Here is a 19,271-nt window from a genome sequence, read left to right on the forward strand (position 1 = left end):
AAACTGAAGAGTGTGAGACATCAGGTATGAGTAGAGAAAAAGTGCATTTTGAGGTTGGGTAAGAAAGGAGAGTTTCCTTTTTCTTAAGATTTACCTTTGATTTTGGGGAGGTTAAGCCTTCTGAAGGTTGGTTCTAGTCTCAAGGGACGGGAAGGTTTCCTTCTAAAATACCCAATCTAAGTTGTAAAAAAAGGCAGGGGTCTAGAGTACACTTTGGAAGTAAATATGAATGTTAAGAGGCACCCAAGTTGTGAAAAATGAAGGGCAGTCTTGAGATGAGAATTGTTTTTAGAGATTTTATACCTCGATTCTCACAATAGAAGGTCTGGAGAGGTTAAATAATTTACCCAAGATCAGCCAGACTAATGAAGGAAGCCAGCTTGAAAAAATGTCCCATTAGGATGCAGCTAGGATATAACTATTGGATATATTATAAAAGTGACATGGTATATAATCTGTGACTTCTCTGAAATACTTGAGGCCTCTACAATTGTCTAGTGAAGTAACTTATATGAATCTATACATCACTGAGGATATTAACCGTTGTATAACTGATGGGAGCTAGGAGTCATGGTAGCAGTCTGGACTGATTCGTAACTATAAGTGAAGCTGAACATAATTATTTAAGTTTTATATGTTCCAGTTTAACCTTGTAAAAATTAGATCATGAAACTGGGGTTGCAAAGGTTAATAAACTTGAAAAGAAAAACAAGCATAAATGAAACCTGCAAACAATGCACATGAAGCTTCCAAAAAACTCCGGTCCTCATATACCAACTTTGGACTTTTTTTTACACAAATTTTAATCAACAAAACCTCATAGAGCCTTCACCATCACCATGTAGCCCATTATTGGGAAAACTTGGATGTCCCTGGAAAAGTGGAGAGATATGTTTTCACCATTCCAGGCTACAAGATACTGGGGTTTAGCCTCAGCCTTGTCCTAACAATTGTTTGGGTCTTAAACAAATCACTTCACCTTTAGAGGCCCTCAGTTTACTTATATGCTTTATCTCAGGGGATTTATATACTTTAATCTCAGGGGATTGTACTTTCCTATTTAAAAATCTCATTCTTGGGGCGCCTGGGTGGCGCAGTCGGTTAAGCGTCCGACTTCAGCCAGGTCACGATCTCGCGGTCCGTGAGTTCGAGCCCCGCGTCGGGCTCTGGGCTGATGGCTCGGAGCCTGGAGCCTGTTTCCGATTCTGTGTCTCCCTCTCTCTCTGCCCCTCCCCCATTCATGCTCTGTCTCTCTCTGTCCCAAAAATAAATAAAAAATAAAAAATAAAAAAAATAAAAATCTCATTCTTGTCACTTATTTATGACAGGGAACATTTGCAAGTAGTCTATTGTGAACCAACGTAAGCCCATTTGTTCAACACTTGTCAGGTTAAAATCAGGTCATTAGATGTCGGATGATTAAAGGTGGAGCATCCATGGGCCTCTCTCACACAACCAGGCTTCCAGGTGATACGTTAAAATAAAAGCAAACCTTAAGTTCTGCCAAACTACTTTTGTAAGCAAGCAAACACAAAAGCAGTCATGTAGCGGGTTGTTACAAACTTAGGTCAGACCACAATTTCTGGCTTCAGGCACTCTGAATGCAACAGAAGTTCACTGTGAGCAGGCTCAGGAGCTACACAGTTAATCCTCTAGTTATTAGGAAACAAAATCTTTCACGAGGAGATAGTGGCCAGATAAAACAAAGCCCTAGACCTCAGGCACTAAATCAAAGGTAAAAACCTGTGGCCCTCCTGGATTCTTACACCTTGTTGAAAGGCAATGATGTATACACAGCCTATCTTGAACACCACTCACTTACTTGACCAATAAAAAATTGTATCTAAAAAAGATCGTTTGGGGCGCCTGGGTGGCGCAGTCGGTTAAGCGTCCGACTTCAGCCAGGTCACGATCTCGCGGTCCGTGAGTTCGAGCCCCGCGTCAGGCTCTGGGCTGATGGCTCGGAGCCTGGAGCCTGTTTCCGATTCTGCGTCTCCCTCTCTCTCTGCCCCTCCCCCGTTCATGCTCTGTCTCTCTCTGTCCCAAAAATAAATAAAAAACGTTGAAAAAAATAAAAATAAAAAAAAAATAAAATAAAAAAGATCGTTTCTCATATTCCTCAACTAATTAATAAACCCTTGTGTATATTTCAGTAAGATATTTGGAATTCTTGTGTAGCTATCTAGGGAGTGTGGAGGGACTTTAAACATTAAAACCTCTATATTGAGATTAAAGTTAATTTATACACCTACGCCAGTCTTATGTTGATTGACACTGTACTATCAACATCCAACAACTGGGGCATGGTTGAGTAGAGTGATATATCAAAACAATGGAAGTTCATAAAAATATCTACTATATGGATACCTCACTGGAAATCCATGTACATAAGAATGCTAAACAGAAAAAAACACAATATGGAAGATGATATGTTAAGATATTCATTGAACTAAGATTATATAAATTGTTGATACGTACTGAAAGATATCAAAAGGTAAAAAGTTTCTTTTCCCTTCTCTTATTTTTCTTTTCTTTTTTTTTTTTTTAATTTTTTAATGTTTATTTATTTTTGAGACAGAGAGAGACAGAGCATGAACGGGGGAGGGTCAGAGAGAGGGAGACACAGAATCTGAAACAGGCTCCAGGCTCTGAGCTGTCAGCACAGAGCCTGACGTGGGGCTCGAACTCACAGACCGCGAGATCATGACCTGAGCCGAAGTCGGCCGCTTAACCGACTGAGCCACCCAGGCACCCCTTCTCTTATTTTTCAAGTACCAAATAGGGGAAAATACCATGATGTTATGATAGTATTATCAGTCTACTTGGAAACGTCCCTAATGTTCAGGTTCTAAATCACAACTATGCATTCGTTCAACATATAATTATTAAGCATTTACTATGTGTCCGGCGCTGAGGATATAAAGATGAAAAAGACCAAATCCTTGGCTTCAAGGAGCTAATAATCCGGTTTTTTTTTTTTTAATTTTTTTTTCAACTTTTTTAAAATTTATTTTTGGGACAGAGAGACAGAGCATGAACGGGGGAGGGGCAGAGAGAGAGGGAGACACAGAATCGGAAGCAGGCTCCAGGCTCCGAGCCATCAGCCCAGAGCCTGACGTGGGGCTCGAACTCACGGACCGCGAGATAGTGACCTGGCTGAAGTTGGACGCTTAACCGACTGCGCCACCCAGGCGCCCCAATAATCCGGTATTTTGAAACAAGTTAATTACTTATTATAATACAGCAGGTACTACAAGAGAGTAGTAGCACCTGCCGAAAAATCCTGAAAAATGCTTCCGAAGGTCCCAAACTTCAGGCCAGAGTTATCCACAGCCCACAGGACATATCTATGGAGATATACTATAAGCCCCTCTAATGAAACATGACCAAAACCTAACTTGTGACTACCCCTCCCTCTCCCTTCCCCAACCCATTCTTCCTTCTGTAGTGTAGTAGCAGGTAGAGTAAGCCATAGCCTGTGACTATGTCCACAGGCCTCTTCTATGTTGGTGATGGTGAGCCCCTTCCCCCAAAGATCTTGCTACTGTAGAAGTCCTAGGTGTTTCCCTTATCCAAAGGTTGCCTCAGCCGATTGGACGAAGAGCGAACACCTGCCTGGAGGCAGCCATTCCAGAAACCGATCAGCTGCCTATTAAGTGCCCTGATAGGAAAACTCAATTATAATAGGGACAATGTTTGGTTAGAGCAATTCTTTTCCTAGGACATTTAAACTGTAGGTCTGAGGAAAGAGCCAAGCAGATGGTAGCAGGAACAGAATTCAAAGACACTCAGAATACAGTACACGGAAGCCGTGAGTAAACAGAAACTATGAATAAGTAGTAGACCTGAGGCAGAGGGTGCGATAGTTGGTAGTAATAACACAGCAACAGAGAGAAGCCGTTACCATAAATGCAAGGGCCCATCAAGCTGCTGCAAGAACAAGGACACCTGGCTTACCTACTTTACTGTTCCCAAACTATGCCCCAGCCTATGTAGCCCAGAAATTCTGGTATCCTTATTTTTACTCATAAACACACAATAAACTGCTAACCGACTAACTCTATTCTTTTCCACAAAAAATTTGTGTAATTCTATTTCTACAGAGTCAAAGCTGAAGTCTGGAAGTCATCCTCCTACTCCCTTACCCCAAATCACTGAGTCCTGCACTTTCTACCTTCTGATTTTCTCTTAATCCATCCTCTCCATTCAACCCTTATCAATCTGCGTCAGTTCCTGATCACCATAATTTCATTCTTTTTGTTAAATTTTTTAAAAATTTGCTTTGAGAGGGAGGGAGAGAGAGGGACAGCAAGCACGTGCAAGTGGGGGAGGAGCAGAGAGAGAGAGAATCCCAAACAGGCTCTGCACTGACAGTGCGGAGCCCAATGCAGAGCTGGAACTCATGAACCGTGAGATCATGACCTGAGCTGAAATCAAGAACCAGAGGCTTCATTGGCTGAGCCACCCAGGTGCCCCCTGATCACCATAATTTCTTATCTGATTTCCACGCCTTCACTTCTCCTTTCCCATCTTTCATGCTGCCTCCACAGTGATTGGTTTGAAAACAACTTAATGAAAAGAGTCTAAATAGTCATTATTTGAAAATGATTTTGTTTACATAGAAGCTCAAAAAGAATCCATGGGAAAACTTCTAGAAATAACAGGACTTGGGGTGCCTGGGTGGCTCAGTCGGTTAAACATCTAACTCTTGATTTCAGGTCAGGTCATGATCTCAAGGTTCCTGAGATACAGCCCCACTTTGGGCTGTACCTGACAGTGTGGAGCCTGCTTGGGATTCTCTCTCTGCCCACCCCCCTCAAAAATAAATAAATAAACTAAAAAAAAGAAAGAAAGAAAGAAAGAAAGAAAGAAAGAAAGAAAGAAAGAAAGAAAGAAAGAAAGAAAGAAAAAAGAGGACTGGTAAAGTGGCTGAATAAAATAAAAGCTTAAAAAATACCTTTCCTCTATAAGGAAATATAAAGGAAAAGTAATCCTATTCACGATAGCAACCAAAATATCTAAAATATCATAGATAAGTTAAAAAAAAAAGAATGTGCCATGAGGAGGAAAATAGCAAACTTCAGAAATATATACAGAAAATAAACAAATGTCTCCATTACTTCTTCTTATGATAAACCCCTAATTTTCTAAGATAATGCGAATAAATCTTTGCTCCTTATTAAAAAAAAAAAAATCCAATCCTGAAAAGACTGAAGAGTAGAAACATGTCAATTCAGCCCACATTAACATGTGGATTTAATGTAACCCTTATTCAGTTCCCCACAAAACTGTTTGGGGAGGAAAGTGCCTTGACAAAACAATCCTACAATTCATGTGAAAGAACTGGTAAGAATGGCAAGGAAAATGTTATAAAGAAGAACATTTAGGGGGACTAGGCCTCCCAGATATCAAAACATGATAAAACTGTGCTAATTAAAAGTTTAGACACAGCATAAGAATGCAAAAATGAATGGAACTGAACAGGAAACTCCCATTTGTGTAAACAAACATTATAATATGTAACAGTAATTTAACATACCTTATAATTCCATCAGGAAGAAATGGATCAGTCAATCAATGATTAGGGAGCAAAGTTCAGATATTTAGAAAAAAATCCCTCCATCATTTAAGACTTTGATGCTCTCTCTCTCTCTCTTTCTCTCTAATCATCTTTCCTGGACCATAAAAACTGAAAGCATTCCTTAATACTTCTCATCCCAGGCACCAGACCCCAGTTTGAGTGAAGTGCCTCCCATTTAACACACTGTATTGCAATAAGTGGTTTACTGGTTTGTCGTCAAACTCAGACCGAGACAAAGAACTGGGAACTCAAAAGAACTATTATCTGTACCATCCCTGTCACGTTCATATTCAGTGCTCAATAAATGTAGCGTTAATAACAGAGGAGAGGAAACAGTAAATGCCCAGGATGCCAAGGACCCATTGAATAGCTTTTATTACTCAACTAAAAATTCATTGTTTTATTACTCAAGATTTACTTTTACTTGTACAAGTCTAAACAATAGCAATTTCAAAACCAAAATATTAAGGTGACACACACACATACTTTTTTGAGATCAAAAAAAGAATAAAGTAGTAAAATGAATATAAAAAATAATCCTCAAGGCAATAGACAGCGTTCAGCTATATCCAATCTGCCTCTCCTTTGTTCTGCATAGAATAATACCTTCTCTTTTTATGTCATTTTAAATTCTACCCAGATGTATTTTCTCATCTACAGATTTTAAGAGGAAACTATAAGACTCCTTGGCATCCATAAAAGTTATTACTTTTCCTGCTTTGTTGGGGGGCACAGATACAATGTATTCCAAAGAACCATGCATCCCAGTCATGGTACAACAGAGCAGCCATTCATAATTGTGCAGGGTAGAGGTAAGGGCACATGATGTTATAGCAGATTTCCAAACTACAGCACCAACAGTGAGGTTTGCATTTGTGGTAATAGTGGTGGTAGAGTGTTTTTATTTTTTTTTAACTTAAATATATATTTGTTTTGACAAGTTCTTTTTATGAAATCTGACAGGTGGACTGTTTCTTGATGACTTTGCTATTATTACATAGAAGAAAATGTTTTTTATATTAAGTAATCAAGGCACCAAAGGTAATTCAGAAAGAAAAAAAAAAGAAAACCAATGTTACAGAACTTTTTTTTTTTTTTTTTACCTATATAATCCCTCATTGTCTTCTAAAGGAAGGCAGTTGGTCTACGGCTTGTTTTTCTCCTCAATAATGAATGGCAACCCTTCTCAAACTGAAGACAGTGCCAGTATTCATGACCAAGTGGAATATGCAGACAAGGGAGAGAAATTGAATAAGAGAGAGGGAGGGCTGATAACTGATAGTGGGAGGGAGGGGGGGAGAGATTAGGGAGGAGTCTAACAAGGAATTTTCTAGAAAAGTCTGTGAGCTATGCAATATAAATACCTTCATCTATCTTCTCTAGGAAATAATCTGTAAAATTTACATTGCTAACTATTGCTGTGGTGAGCAGATTGTTTTCTTTATGAAAACATGAAGACAGCTTAATATGTAGCATCTGAACAATTACACTCTAGATTTTGCCCCTACGCACTTTCCTGAAACTGTTTTCATTAAAATAGCCAATGATCTGGTGATTACTACGGCCAAAATCTAGAGGAGTAACTGACAGATAATAATAAAGGAGAAAAAGAGAGACTCATTAGGTATTAGGTATTGGTGAAAAGAATCTTGAACAAAACGTGTCTAAAGGGTGTTTTACAAGTTCAACATTGGACAGGGCAATGCAAACTTCATTTTTTATTACTTCTCTTTAAAATTTTCAGGGAAAATATTGCACAATATGGTGCCACTTTGCACCCATAAAAATGTCTAGAATTAAAATGAACAAATGTTGGTATGGAGCAACATGACTCCCACGTATCGCTGCTGGTAGCAAAAAAAAGGTAAAACTACTTTGGAAATCAGTTTGGCAGTTTCTTACAAATTAAATAATACATCTGTATTTTCCATTCCTAGGACCCAGTATTTCCATTCGTAGGTGATTTTTCAAGAAAAACAAAAACTTAATGTCCACAAAAAAACTTATACAAGAATGTTCATAACAGTTTTATTCATGGTAGTCCCAAACAAGAAACAACCCAAATGTCCACTTATAGGAGAATTGATAAACAGATTATGGTGTCTTATGAAATGAAATACTACTCAGCAATAAAAAGGAATCACAAAAATTTCTTGATGAAGGAAACCACATATAAAAGAGTACAACTGTGATTTATATTTATATAAAGCTCAAGAATATGGTGATAGAAATCAGAAGAATGGTTGCCTTTGGGGGTGGGGACCAAATGGAAGGAAGCACAAGAAAACTTTCTGAGATGACAGAAATATTCTATATCTTGATCAGGGTGATGGTTACACAGATGTGTTGACTTCTACATTAGGCACAGTAGGTACAGTGCCTAGGACTCAGAGGATTTTTATGGGCCGTGAAAATATTTTCATTTTAATTTCTTTTAAAGTTAGAAACATAAAATGAATATAGCAATAATGCGTGTAGCTTGGATTGTATTTGTTGTTCTACCAACATGATCGTAAAATATAATTCTTAACATTTTGTATAAAGAAAGAAGCCCATGAATGCAAAAGTACCTAGGGCCCAGGAAAGTCATAATGCAGCCTGGTTTATGCATTTAAGAACATCCATCAAATTATACATTTAAGATACCTGCATTTCACCCTATTCAAATTTTACCTCAATAACGAAAATGTTAAAAAAATTTTTTTTAATGTTTTTATTTTTTTTTTGAGACAGAGAGACAGCATGAGCAGGGGAGGGGAAGAGAGAGAGGGAGACACAGAATATGAAGCAGACTCCAGGCTCTGAACTGTCAGCACAGAGCCTGACACAGGGCTCACACTCACGGAGTGTAAGATCATGACCTGAGCTGAAGTCAGATGCTTAACCGACTGAGCCACTCAGGGACCCCACAAAAATGTTTTTAAAAAGTACATTGCTTTCAAATTCTTTGGTAAAAGTGAATTCTTTGTGACGAAAATGAAGACATAGTAAAACTTTCCTCAAGGGATTAAAAGAAAGAGACTTACTACAAAAAAAAAAAAATGAGCATACTGTGAAGGAAGAAAATACAGTCTAAAACAGGAAGCCAGAAGATAGAGTTATAAAAATAAAAGGAAAATCTAGGACCTCTGCCATTGTATCAGTTGCTGGGCGGCATATCAGAGGACCCATTTAAGAGAGAGCACATTATTTTTTTTGTGTGTGTATTTTTAAAGATATGTATTGAGATCCTGAAATACTCCAGAAACTTGAACTAAATACAAGGTCTGGTCCTTAACCTCAAGGCACTTACAGATAACCTATCTGTGAAGTTCTAGCTTCAAAACATGTTTGCATGTGTGTATTCTCACATTATTAAACTACAACAAAGTTTTTTCAGTTTCATATTCTGCTTCAAAAATACTAAGATAAAATCTAAAATGTTATGGCACTTTGGGGTGCCTGGATGGCTCAGTCAGTTAAGTGTCTGACTTCAGTTCAGGTCATGATCTCATGGTTCATGGGTTCAAGCCCTGCATCGGACTCTGTGTTGACAGCTCTGAGCTTTGGATTCTTAGTCTCCCTTTCTCTCTGCCCCTCCCCTGCTCACACTCTGTTTATTTCTCTCTCTCAAAAATAAATAAACATTAAAAAAAAAAAATTTTTTTTTTTAAAGAAGGGTGCTTTGGAACTGAGAGACAATAACTTAATAACTAGCACAGTCACATAGCTGCATACATCAGATCTTCAAAAGTCAACAAAAATGAAGTTATTTTAAAAGTGAGTTAGTAACTTACAGGAAAGCTCAGGCTTCGAGACTTAGACACGGTATCCCTATTTTTTTGTTTATTAGTTTTAGTTTATCCTCAGGCACAAACTTTCTCCCTGACTGAAAGACATGATGTACACACTTACCCATAATGGAAGCAGGGAAAGGTGTCAGTTTTGTTTCCAATGATAAAAATTATTAACATTTCATTGATAGCATGTAGCTAAGGATAACTTCCTTTTCTTTAGTTCAGTTTTCTTTCTCTTTTCTGCTTCCTTTCCCATCAAAACAAATAAAACAGACCAAAAAAAAAAAAAAGAAGAAGAAGAAGAAGAAGAAGAAGAAGAAGAAGAAGAAGAAGAAGAAGAAGAATTCTTACTTGTTGAGAAAGAAAACAGGGGCATTGGCGAGAGGGAAAATAAAAATTATTCCGAACAAGGCCTGAAGAAAGTGTTTGGAAATTAAGTGTGTGAGAAGTTCTGGAACTTTCTCAGGATGCAAGCAGTTGCAGAGTGGAGGAAGTTAAGAGTCCATGTGGGTTATACATTGCATCCTGTTAATGTTCCTCAGCACTTGGAGTAAAGAATGCAATCTTTTATTAATTATTTTTGGCTGAAACAATTATGTTTGGCTACTTTGTGGGACCCAAGGAATTTAACAAAAATCCCCTACCCCTGGACAAGCAGAGCAAGACTAACTCCATTTTGTGCTACACCCACCATCTCATGTATAACCCCCACATGACCTACTTATTGCTTAAGACACTCTCCCACCCTAGTCAAGCTGCTGAGCACACCCTTACTGGAAACCGGCTCATATAGGAATGCAGAACCTCTAACAGCCAAAGAATGTAAACCCCGCCTTTTGCCCACCAAACTTACACGCCAATTCCGACCAGAGTGATAGGCTAGTTCAAACAGTTACTATAGGGTAAATTGTAATTCAGTTGGCCAACTGCGTGTGGACTGACATGACTATGCAACTTTCTGTGTGTGTTACAATCTCATTGGCCACTGGCCCCTATAAAACTGCTACGCCTCTTAACCTAGGGGTCCAAGTCCCTGCTCCGCTGTGTCAGGTATACTTGGGCCCAAGCTCGAGCTTGCAAATAAACCCTCAAGCGTTTGCATCGGTATCGGCTCCTTGGTGGTCTCTCGGATTCGAAATCGGGGGCATTACAACTTCAGAGGGCTTCTTTAAATATGACCCTGTATTTACAGATGGTATATGCCACTGGATTCGTTAGAGTTGCACAACTTTCCTTTGTTCACAGATTCATTAACTCTAAGCTGAGTTCTCGTTTAGGCTGTTTACACCTTGTCTGTATTTCTCCAGGACAGATGATTGCATCTTCGCCTGGTTTCATATAATTTATACACCTCTTTGGAAATTAACAAAAGTGCTTTTGCAAATAGTGTCTTAGGTGAGGTAGGCAGGGCAGATGTTAGCTACTCTGAGGAAGCCAGTGCCACATTGTGACCTGTGCTTCAGATTCATTCACAGTGCTGCAATCAAGGTGCAGGCATTTCAAGGCTTGGCTGGGAAGAATCCCTTTCAAGCTCACTGTCATGGTTGTTGGCAGGATTTCGTTCCTCTCTGACTGTTGGACTGAGGCCTTGATTCCTCCTTAGCTGCTGGCTGAAGGCTTCCCTTGGCTCACTGTCTTTGGGTTTCTCCATAGAACATTTCAGAGTATGGCACTGGTGTCAACAGAATGAGCTCACAAGATGGCAAGGGAAAGTGCCAGCAAGAGAGGTACCTGCTGGCAAGATTGAAGTCTAATTGTGAAAGTGACATGACTTCCCTTTTGGTATTTTATCCATTAGGAACAAGTTACCAGCCCACACTCGCGGGGAGGGGATTCAGAAGGATGTGAATGCCAGAAGTTGGAGATCCTTGAGGGCCTCTTAAAAGTTCACCTCTCACAGCAGAGAAAGGAGAAAGGGCACAGAAGCTGAGGCAGTTGTGGGAATAAAGAACCTGAGTCGAGGGAATTCTAATAGTTAGTGATGCTCTTTGCTTTGTCTCCATGATAATAAAGAACTATTGTTACCACAGTAGATGATAACAACTGACAGAGTAAGAAGAGATAAAACTAAAAATCAGAGTTAACCTCATAAAAATATAGTGATTGTGGGGAATAAGCTTAGAAATTCCCTGAGCTTGCACCAATGGGTTAACAAGGCATAAAGAGTTACAAAGCCATATGATGCTCACACCCAAGCTTGGGTAAACAAGATTAGGCCCCCAAAATAAAGTAGGGAGGGGCAAAGGCTCCCAGAATAGAGAGGGAGAGACAAGGCCCCCAACACAAAGGTATATGAGGTAAACAAGATTAGGTATTCAGGGCCAAAGTTCCCCCCCAATTTAGTACTATAGCAGAAAGCTGGTTTCACAGGAAGAAAGGACCAAATTAGGTAAACAGGTAAATAGGGCTATAGAGCACTGGGCTGTGGGGGAAGTTGCCCAGAGCTGAGCTGATTAGCAAAAGAAAAAGTGCCTTGTTAAGCCTGAGGTCACATGTCCTATCTGTGTCATCCCCTAGGCTAGCTAAGACAAACAGAGGTGGTGCCTCATGTTTGCTGTGAACAACCTTCCAACTCACCTGGTGCCAGGATTTTGTTTTGTATTTACCCAGAGTCCTAACCCTGAATATCTTCAAGACCCCATTTCTCTCAAGTCCATGAGTTGATGTTCACAGCACGTCCATCACCATGTTTTTAAGCCTTCTGATCCTAATAAAAATGGGGCAAGGACCCTTATTCGGGGCTTTTGTCTTAGCCATCTCTTGCTTTTAATCCTGCATCTGCTCTCTTGCTGGCCAAGAGAGAACTTTAGACTTAGAGTCTAGGACAGTGATCGCTAGAACTTATGTGAATTACTCACATTTATGCCTAATTATGACAAAGCAAGCCCAATAATGATAATGGTTATAATTAAGATGTGACAAATACTTTACTGTGTCATTTTATTTCAAACACATCCTTTATGTAATATAGTTGCAAATAATGAGGCTGTTTTTGCAATTGTAACAGAGGCTCTGTTTCACTAATTTGGTGTGTAAAATGAAGCCACATCTCTTTAACATTCAAATAGTTCCCTTTCTTAGAGTCCTTCATTCCACAATGCCCAATAATAACCTATCCAAATAAATAAATAAAATAATAGAATAATCACAGGTAGTTTACCCTGTCTTAATTACCATTCCCTCATAAGGGAAAATTAGAAATTTAGATTACTGTGTTTTGGCTTCCACTTTTCTCTAATACTCCTTCGTATTTTTATTCCATATTCTAACACCTTTATAATTAATATGTGTGTGTGGGGGGGGAATGATAAGATCAATTGGTTGAGATGGTGAAGGAAATGCTTTTTTTCTGTTCCTGATGTGCCCTTCCATATAAAGATATCTTTATTTGTATGACACTAGGGGTCCTTTCTGTCCCTTGTTTTGATTTTCCTGAGGAGAAAAAAAGGGATGAGCAAATAGATTGGTAGGATTGGTAAGTGTAAACTGGCCATGTTCATCTAAACAATATCTTCTTCCTCTTTGGAGAAAGCCACCCACTAGAACCATAAATTGTCCTTTTCCTCCACTCCATGTGTTTACTGGGAGGGGATGAAGGGGGAACATGGAGGGGTGCTGTAGTATTCCAGTCCTGGGTGGGTAAGTCCTTTTAATTCTTGGGTTCTATATTTGGAATTCTATTTACTTGCAAATATAAGCCATTCTTTCAATATTAGCTTTATCACTAATAAATGTTGTATTGTGGTTCTCTATGTGACAGATTATTTCGTCTTATTCTTTATTCATAACATGATTAAGGAAAACAGGGATACCTTTAATTGGGCTCCCTCAAGTCACAATGTAAAATTTATCTCCTTTTAATTCTCACACCCATTTTGTGAGGTAGCCAGGGATGCGTTTTCACACCTAATTTATAGATGAGGAAACTGAGACCCAAAGGAGTAAAGTCCATGGTTTAATACAACACTTTACACTTTTTCCCTTAGAACCAGAGTGGGAGTAGGCAGCCATAGAGGCAAATATCGGCCTGAATAAATGCCAAAGAACCTTACTCTGGAGATCTAGGACAGGAAGTACCCTGTTTGACAGCATGATTATTTGTGTTATAATTTTCTCCTTTTGTTGTCTATTACTTTACTAAATAACACACTTTAAAGAAGTCAACAGAAAAAACTACTAGGATTGGACAGATGCCCGAGGTGACTTTTGATCCTACCTAAAACAGTTCATATTACAGGCTTTGAGATGCTATGCTGTACTGCTAACTATCTCTCAAGTCTAAAATCAAATCTAAAAACACATCAGGAGACTTGGACAAGTAATATCAGAGCTTCAATTACGTTTAAAACAATTTTGTAAACTGGAGTTTGCAAAACAATGGTCTGAGAAGTAAACAATGATTGTGTCTTTTCCACTGCCCTGTGACTTCCTGAGGCCACCCATTTCTAGCAGGAGCAATGGAGACTTTGGGCTCCCAAAGCAGCCCTTTACTCTCCGAAGCTTTGACCTGCTCAGTATTCTCTTTGACTCTTGGAATTCAGGTGAAAGATAATCTATCTCAGAAACTCTGTTAGTTCTTTGTTTCTTAGGTCATTTTTGTTTGAGTTTGGAGCAAAGGAGCAGGTACTTGGTCCTTAGTAGTTTCAACTCCATGCTTATTTGTGTTATGACTTTCTTTCTCTTACTTTTTGTTGTTTCACGTTCATTAGAGGAAGTCTTTTCTCCTCTTTTCTGAGACATTTCAGCCTGATGCATGCTATTTTTCCCCCAAGACAGTGCTTTTTTTTTTTTTTTTTCCTGCTTATTTATTTTTCAGAGAGAGACAGAGAATGTGTGTGTGAGTAGGAGAGGGGCAGGGATATTGGGGGACAGAGGATCCTAAGCAGGCTCTGTGCTGACAGCAGAGAGCCTGATGGGGGTCTTGAATTCACAAACTGTGAGATCATGACCTGAGCCAAAGTTGGATGCTTAACCAACTGAGCCACCCAGGCACCCCCCTGACCTCCCAAGAGGCTTTTGTTCTGGGTTCCCACCTCCTTGATAACCCTGGTGTCTCATGTTGAACGTGGAGGAAAATATGGCCCAGCTATTTTGCATCTTTCCTTTGAGCATATTGTCAACTCCAAGCACCCAGATCCCTCCTCTCCATTAAGCTTCATCCTAGTCATTTAATCTCCATCAACCATATTATTTCAACAGTGAACTACACATCATGTGTCATAAAATTTTCTTAATGATAAAAATGACAAAAAATATGGTGTATGAGATTTTTTTCCCTCCATAATATAAAGGCAGTAAAAGAAAGAAAATCTAATCAGTTTAATTGATCAATGAATACCTCAGTTACCACCTCAGTGGTAGTCTTTGATCAATTTTGAGCAGGTCATAGTAATCCTACTGTTAAATGTTGTTATTAATATTGCCTTAGCCTAGTGGGTTTCAGGATCTTTCAGTTCATTCTTCTCTGACAAGTATACGTATATACAAGAAATTTCCATTCAACCATGTTTCTAGCCACACCCCCTCCCTCCCCCACACCTTTCCTTGGACTTCCATATGCCCTGGGCATTGTTGAGGGTTCAGGAACAGAGAGGTTGCCCACTTACTGTGTTATCAGAGACCATTGGAACAATTCCTTAAATTGGACTTGGGACCAATGCCTTCACATATGATGATTATTGTTCTCTGTTTTTTGTTTTTTTTTTTTTGAGGTGTGACCAACATGTATGACGCTGTACATATTTAATGCATACAATGTGATGAGTTTAAAGATAAGTATATGCCCATGAAACCATTCAACTTATGCATTAAACATAACCATCACCTCTAAGTTTCCTTCTGTTCTCTTTATTATTATTATTATTATTATTATTATTATTTTAATTAATTATTTTTTTGACAAGAACAGCTAACATAAGATCTACCCTCTTAACAGATTTTAATGAAGATTGTTCTTAAGAAGGGCATGACAGGTGGCCCTTGTAAACAAAACCATATATCTATACCATTGGAGAATCCTACCCCACTTTGCTACTTTTCCTTGTTAGACTTAAGGAAATCCTTCCCCTTTTCTTTTCATTTCCCTCAGGTTCTATCTTTCAAATTGTTGCTTCTTTCTAGGTAGTCCCTGAAACCCAGAACCCTGATCATCAGCAACTAAAAATGAATCTGTCTTTCCTTGAGAACTGGGAAAGTAAGTATGGCTGGTGGCCTAATTCTCAAATCTTCACACGATGTTTGAATTCACATTTGAATTCCATTTGTCTTATGCAGAAAGGGGAGAATGTAAAAATTACATTTTCACATTTAAAGGAGTCTACACATTCATTCTGATGAGAGAAGAACTCTCTAAAGGCCTGACTATAAGAGTGGTCATCTTAGAATTTTTTCTAGGTCAGCATGAATGTACCTAAAGTTTGTTTAAACCAAAGCCTGATATTTGGCCCACCAAGCTTGTAAACGAGTGGCCTAAAGGAAAACCATCTTGTCCTTGAGATATGGATGCTACTTCCTGAGTTCCTTGACATTAAAACTCATGATTCCTACCTATAAGTGAATCTATAATTTTTTGAGATTTTACAATGTGTAAAAAAGTATATAACCTATAAAAACTGTTCATTCTCTAGAGCACTTTCTTCCCTGTGAAGATTGTGTTTCCTAGAAAGTTGTCCTAACTTGGGCTCAAATAAAACTGTCTTTCTTTCAGGGCGCCTGGGTGGCTTGGTCGGTTAAGCGTCCAACTTCGGCTCAGGTCATGATCTCACAGTCTGTGAGTTCGAGCCCCGTGTCGGGTTCTGTGTTGACAGCTCAGAGCCTGGAGCCTGTTTCAGATTCTGTGTCTCCCTCTCTCTCTACTCCTCCCCTGTTCATGCTCTGTCTCTCTCTCAAAAATAAACGTTAAAAAAAAAAAAATTAAAAAAAAAATCTGTCTTTCTTTCATTTAGAGATTCCAAAAGGTTTGTTCATTTTTGCATCATCAATATACTGTAAGGGAGGAAACAAAATTTCCCCCTCTACCCTCCTAGTCTCTTAATGAGGCCCTTAATTAGACCGTTAAAAGACAGATGATCAAGAGAAAAACAAACAGAAGTTTATTAACATTGTGTATAAATGTGGAAGAACTCAGTGATGGGAAGTTCAGAGGGTGGTTAGACCTTGAGTTTACATAGCATCTTAACAAGAGAACTATAAAGTTTTAGAGAAATGATAAGACAAAAGAAAAAAAAATTTTGAGTTTCTAGGATGGCACACTGTGGGAAGGTAGATATTGGGGGAGCCAATGGAAGATAAGACCTAGCTAGTAAAATTTGTTATGTAGATTCCTGTGCAGACTCAGGGCTGATAAAGGTCTAGAGTTGTCTCTGATAATTAACTTGTATCATTCCTGGTAGACAAAAATGATAATGTGATATAATCAGAAATATATACTTTGGTCTTTAATCGCCAATCTCACAGCTTCCCATATCCTTATAATTTCCTACATTATTAGAGCAACAGGAATATCTTTTGTCATATTTGGCCTTTTGTCCTCAACAAGTTCCAGAGTAAGGTAAAAATGTCTTTTGTAACTCATAGCAAGCCTCTTCAACTATGCCTGAGTTTATGTCAATAAGGTGACTTTTGGAAATCCCCTAGGTGAGAACTGGATGAGGGCTGATTGACCATGGGAACCAACCTTGTGACTACAGGGTTGGAACTTTCAGCCCCCTCTCCTGACCTGCAGGGAGGAGAGGAGAGAGGGGCTGGTGGTTGAATCAACTACAAATGACCAATGATTTACTCAGTGATGCCAGTGTAATGAAGCCTCCATAAAAATCCTCATTAATGAGATTCAGAGAACCTCCAAGTTGGTAAATACGTGGAGGTGCTGGAAGGGTGGCCTGCCTGGACAGGGCAAGAAAGCTCAACCACTTTAACCTCAGTGTTGCTCTGGAACATCTGAAATGTAAGCAGGGGAAGTGTTGAAGGCCAAAGACATGCCTTCTGTAGTTGGGGGATCTGTACGGTCAACACCTGCACCCCAAGGAGGCCTCAGAAACCTGGAGTGGAACCACACAGTGGCAGGCAATGTCAAGTAATGGCCTAGGATCCTTCAGGCAACAGCACAGGCAGATAGAGTAGTGAGGCACCCCAGATGACTCTCTGTTTTATTTAGAAAAGGGATTTGAACTGAGGCAGGAGTGTCATTCACCCAGTTTACCCCGGACTACTTAGCAGAGGGCTCCTGTTTGAAATTATTTTAGTGCTGTTCTTAGCTGGAGCGACGTGGGTAAGGTGGGTTTCATCATCAGCTGGCACTAGATAAATATACAAATACAAACAACCCTATCAGAGCCATTATACAATAAATTTGACCTACAAATGTCACAAACTGTACAAGTGAAGGGTGCAGTGGCAGCTTGAACACCTGACTTCACTTTGACCTGAATGATTGTTGAAATCTAAAAACTCTATATTGCTTATTCTCTTCAGCAATTTTCCGTTTAGTCTAGAGTTTCCTGTAAAATTTTATGGGATGCTTACTAAAAATATAAATTATTGAGCCCTTCTCCTGGGTGATTAGACCTTATTAGTTGACATATGAAAACAAATTACACATTTTCAGTGCTTTACTAAAAAACTAACACGTATGTCATAACTGAGGGAGTTCATACAAGCTGCATTAATACAAGGCACCAGGAATGCAATTAAAGGACTTCAGAAAAACACCATCATCCACCTTCATCCTCTGCTCAAAGATTCAAAATTACGTTCAGTCATCTGACGTCTTAACATGGGAACAGGGGGAGAGAGAATGTCTCTTACCACTCTTTGTCCCAGGATAGAATGGCTCATTGTTCTCTGCATCTTTTCTTAATTGATGTATGAAAAAGCTACTTGGCATTTCTGCATTGGTTCAGTAAGCCTCTATTTAGTCCAGAGTTGGGGCACTTGATGATCACAGGACCCTTCACTAAAAAGGCCAAATAGAGGGGCATATGTTATTGTGTCTCCAAGTAGATCTAAGCCAGAACAAGTAGAAACTCAGCTTCCATTGTTACAGGATCTATTGCTTGAAACCAAAAGGCTCCTAATGAGTTCAGCTTGCCCAAGATTTATTTTAAATCTATAGTACCCCCAAACTAGGGTTAGGACACCAGAAAATAACACCGCCTCACTTCTTCCTACCTGCACCACAGAAACATCCTTGTCCTGTACCTTTTTATTTAAGTTCATTTATTTATTTTAAAGATGAGGGAGGGGCAGAGAGAAAGGAGAGAGAGATCCCAAACAGGATCCTCCCTGTCCTCTTCTACTGTAAAGATCAAAATGCAAATTATTTTTAGGAACGTGTCACCAGCCAGCTTTCTAGGGAGAGAGATGGTTTGTTTTGTTTTGTTTTGTTTTAAAAAATTTTTTAATGTTTATTTATTTTTGAGAGAGAGAAAGAGAGAGAGAAAGAGACAGAGCACTAGTGGGGGAGGGGCAGAGAGAGAGGGAGACATAGAATCAGAAGCAGGCTCCAGGCTCTGAGCGGTCAGCACAGAGCCCGACGTGGGGCTTGAACTCATGAATCATTAGATCATGACCTGAGCTGAAGTTGGACACTTAACCAACTGAGCCACCCAGGCGCTCCAAGAGCTGTTTTCGATAGGACTGAAGTTTTGGTAAGGACCAGAGGGGTTGCGACCATGCTTTCTTTATCTACATCTGAAGACTGAAGTTGGGAGTTTTTTTTCCCTCATTCATCAGCTATCTAGGTCACCCATGACACATCTAGGTCCAGAACTTTTAATGAAAGTGAGGTGAGAGAGGTAATGCAGCAAGTCAAAGGTTACCCTTTCTTTGGAGGAAGCAAGCACCTCAAACAGGCTTATGGGGTTAAGAGAAACCTACCTTTTGATTAAGAGAACAATGCCTACCTTGCAAGTATC

At 39.3% G+C, this 19,271-nt stretch overlaps 1 long non-coding RNA gene across 2 annotated transcripts in view; it reads left to right on the forward strand.

The window, feature by feature from the left end:
- LOC131511629 (uncharacterized) overlaps nucleotides 1-19,271 on the forward strand; it is a 37,572-nt gene that overhangs the window by 12,173 nt on the left and 6,128 nt on the right. Inside the window, exon 3 of one of the 2 annotated variants that reach the window (XR_009261633.1) lies at nucleotides 15,478-15,550. This is a non-coding gene — a long non-coding RNA (uncharacterized LOC131511629). Of the gene's footprint in view, nucleotides 1-11,155; nucleotides 11,390-15,477; nucleotides 15,551-19,271 lie in introns of those variants that run through there. The other variant, XR_009261631.1, reaches the window with a different exon arrangement.

Source organism: Neofelis nebulosa, chromosome 1 (assembly GCF_028018385.1).
Source record: "Neofelis nebulosa isolate mNeoNeb1 chromosome 1, mNeoNeb1.pri, whole genome shotgun sequence".
NCBI classification, from domain to species: Eukaryota; Metazoa; Chordata; class Mammalia; order Carnivora; family Felidae; genus Neofelis; species Neofelis nebulosa.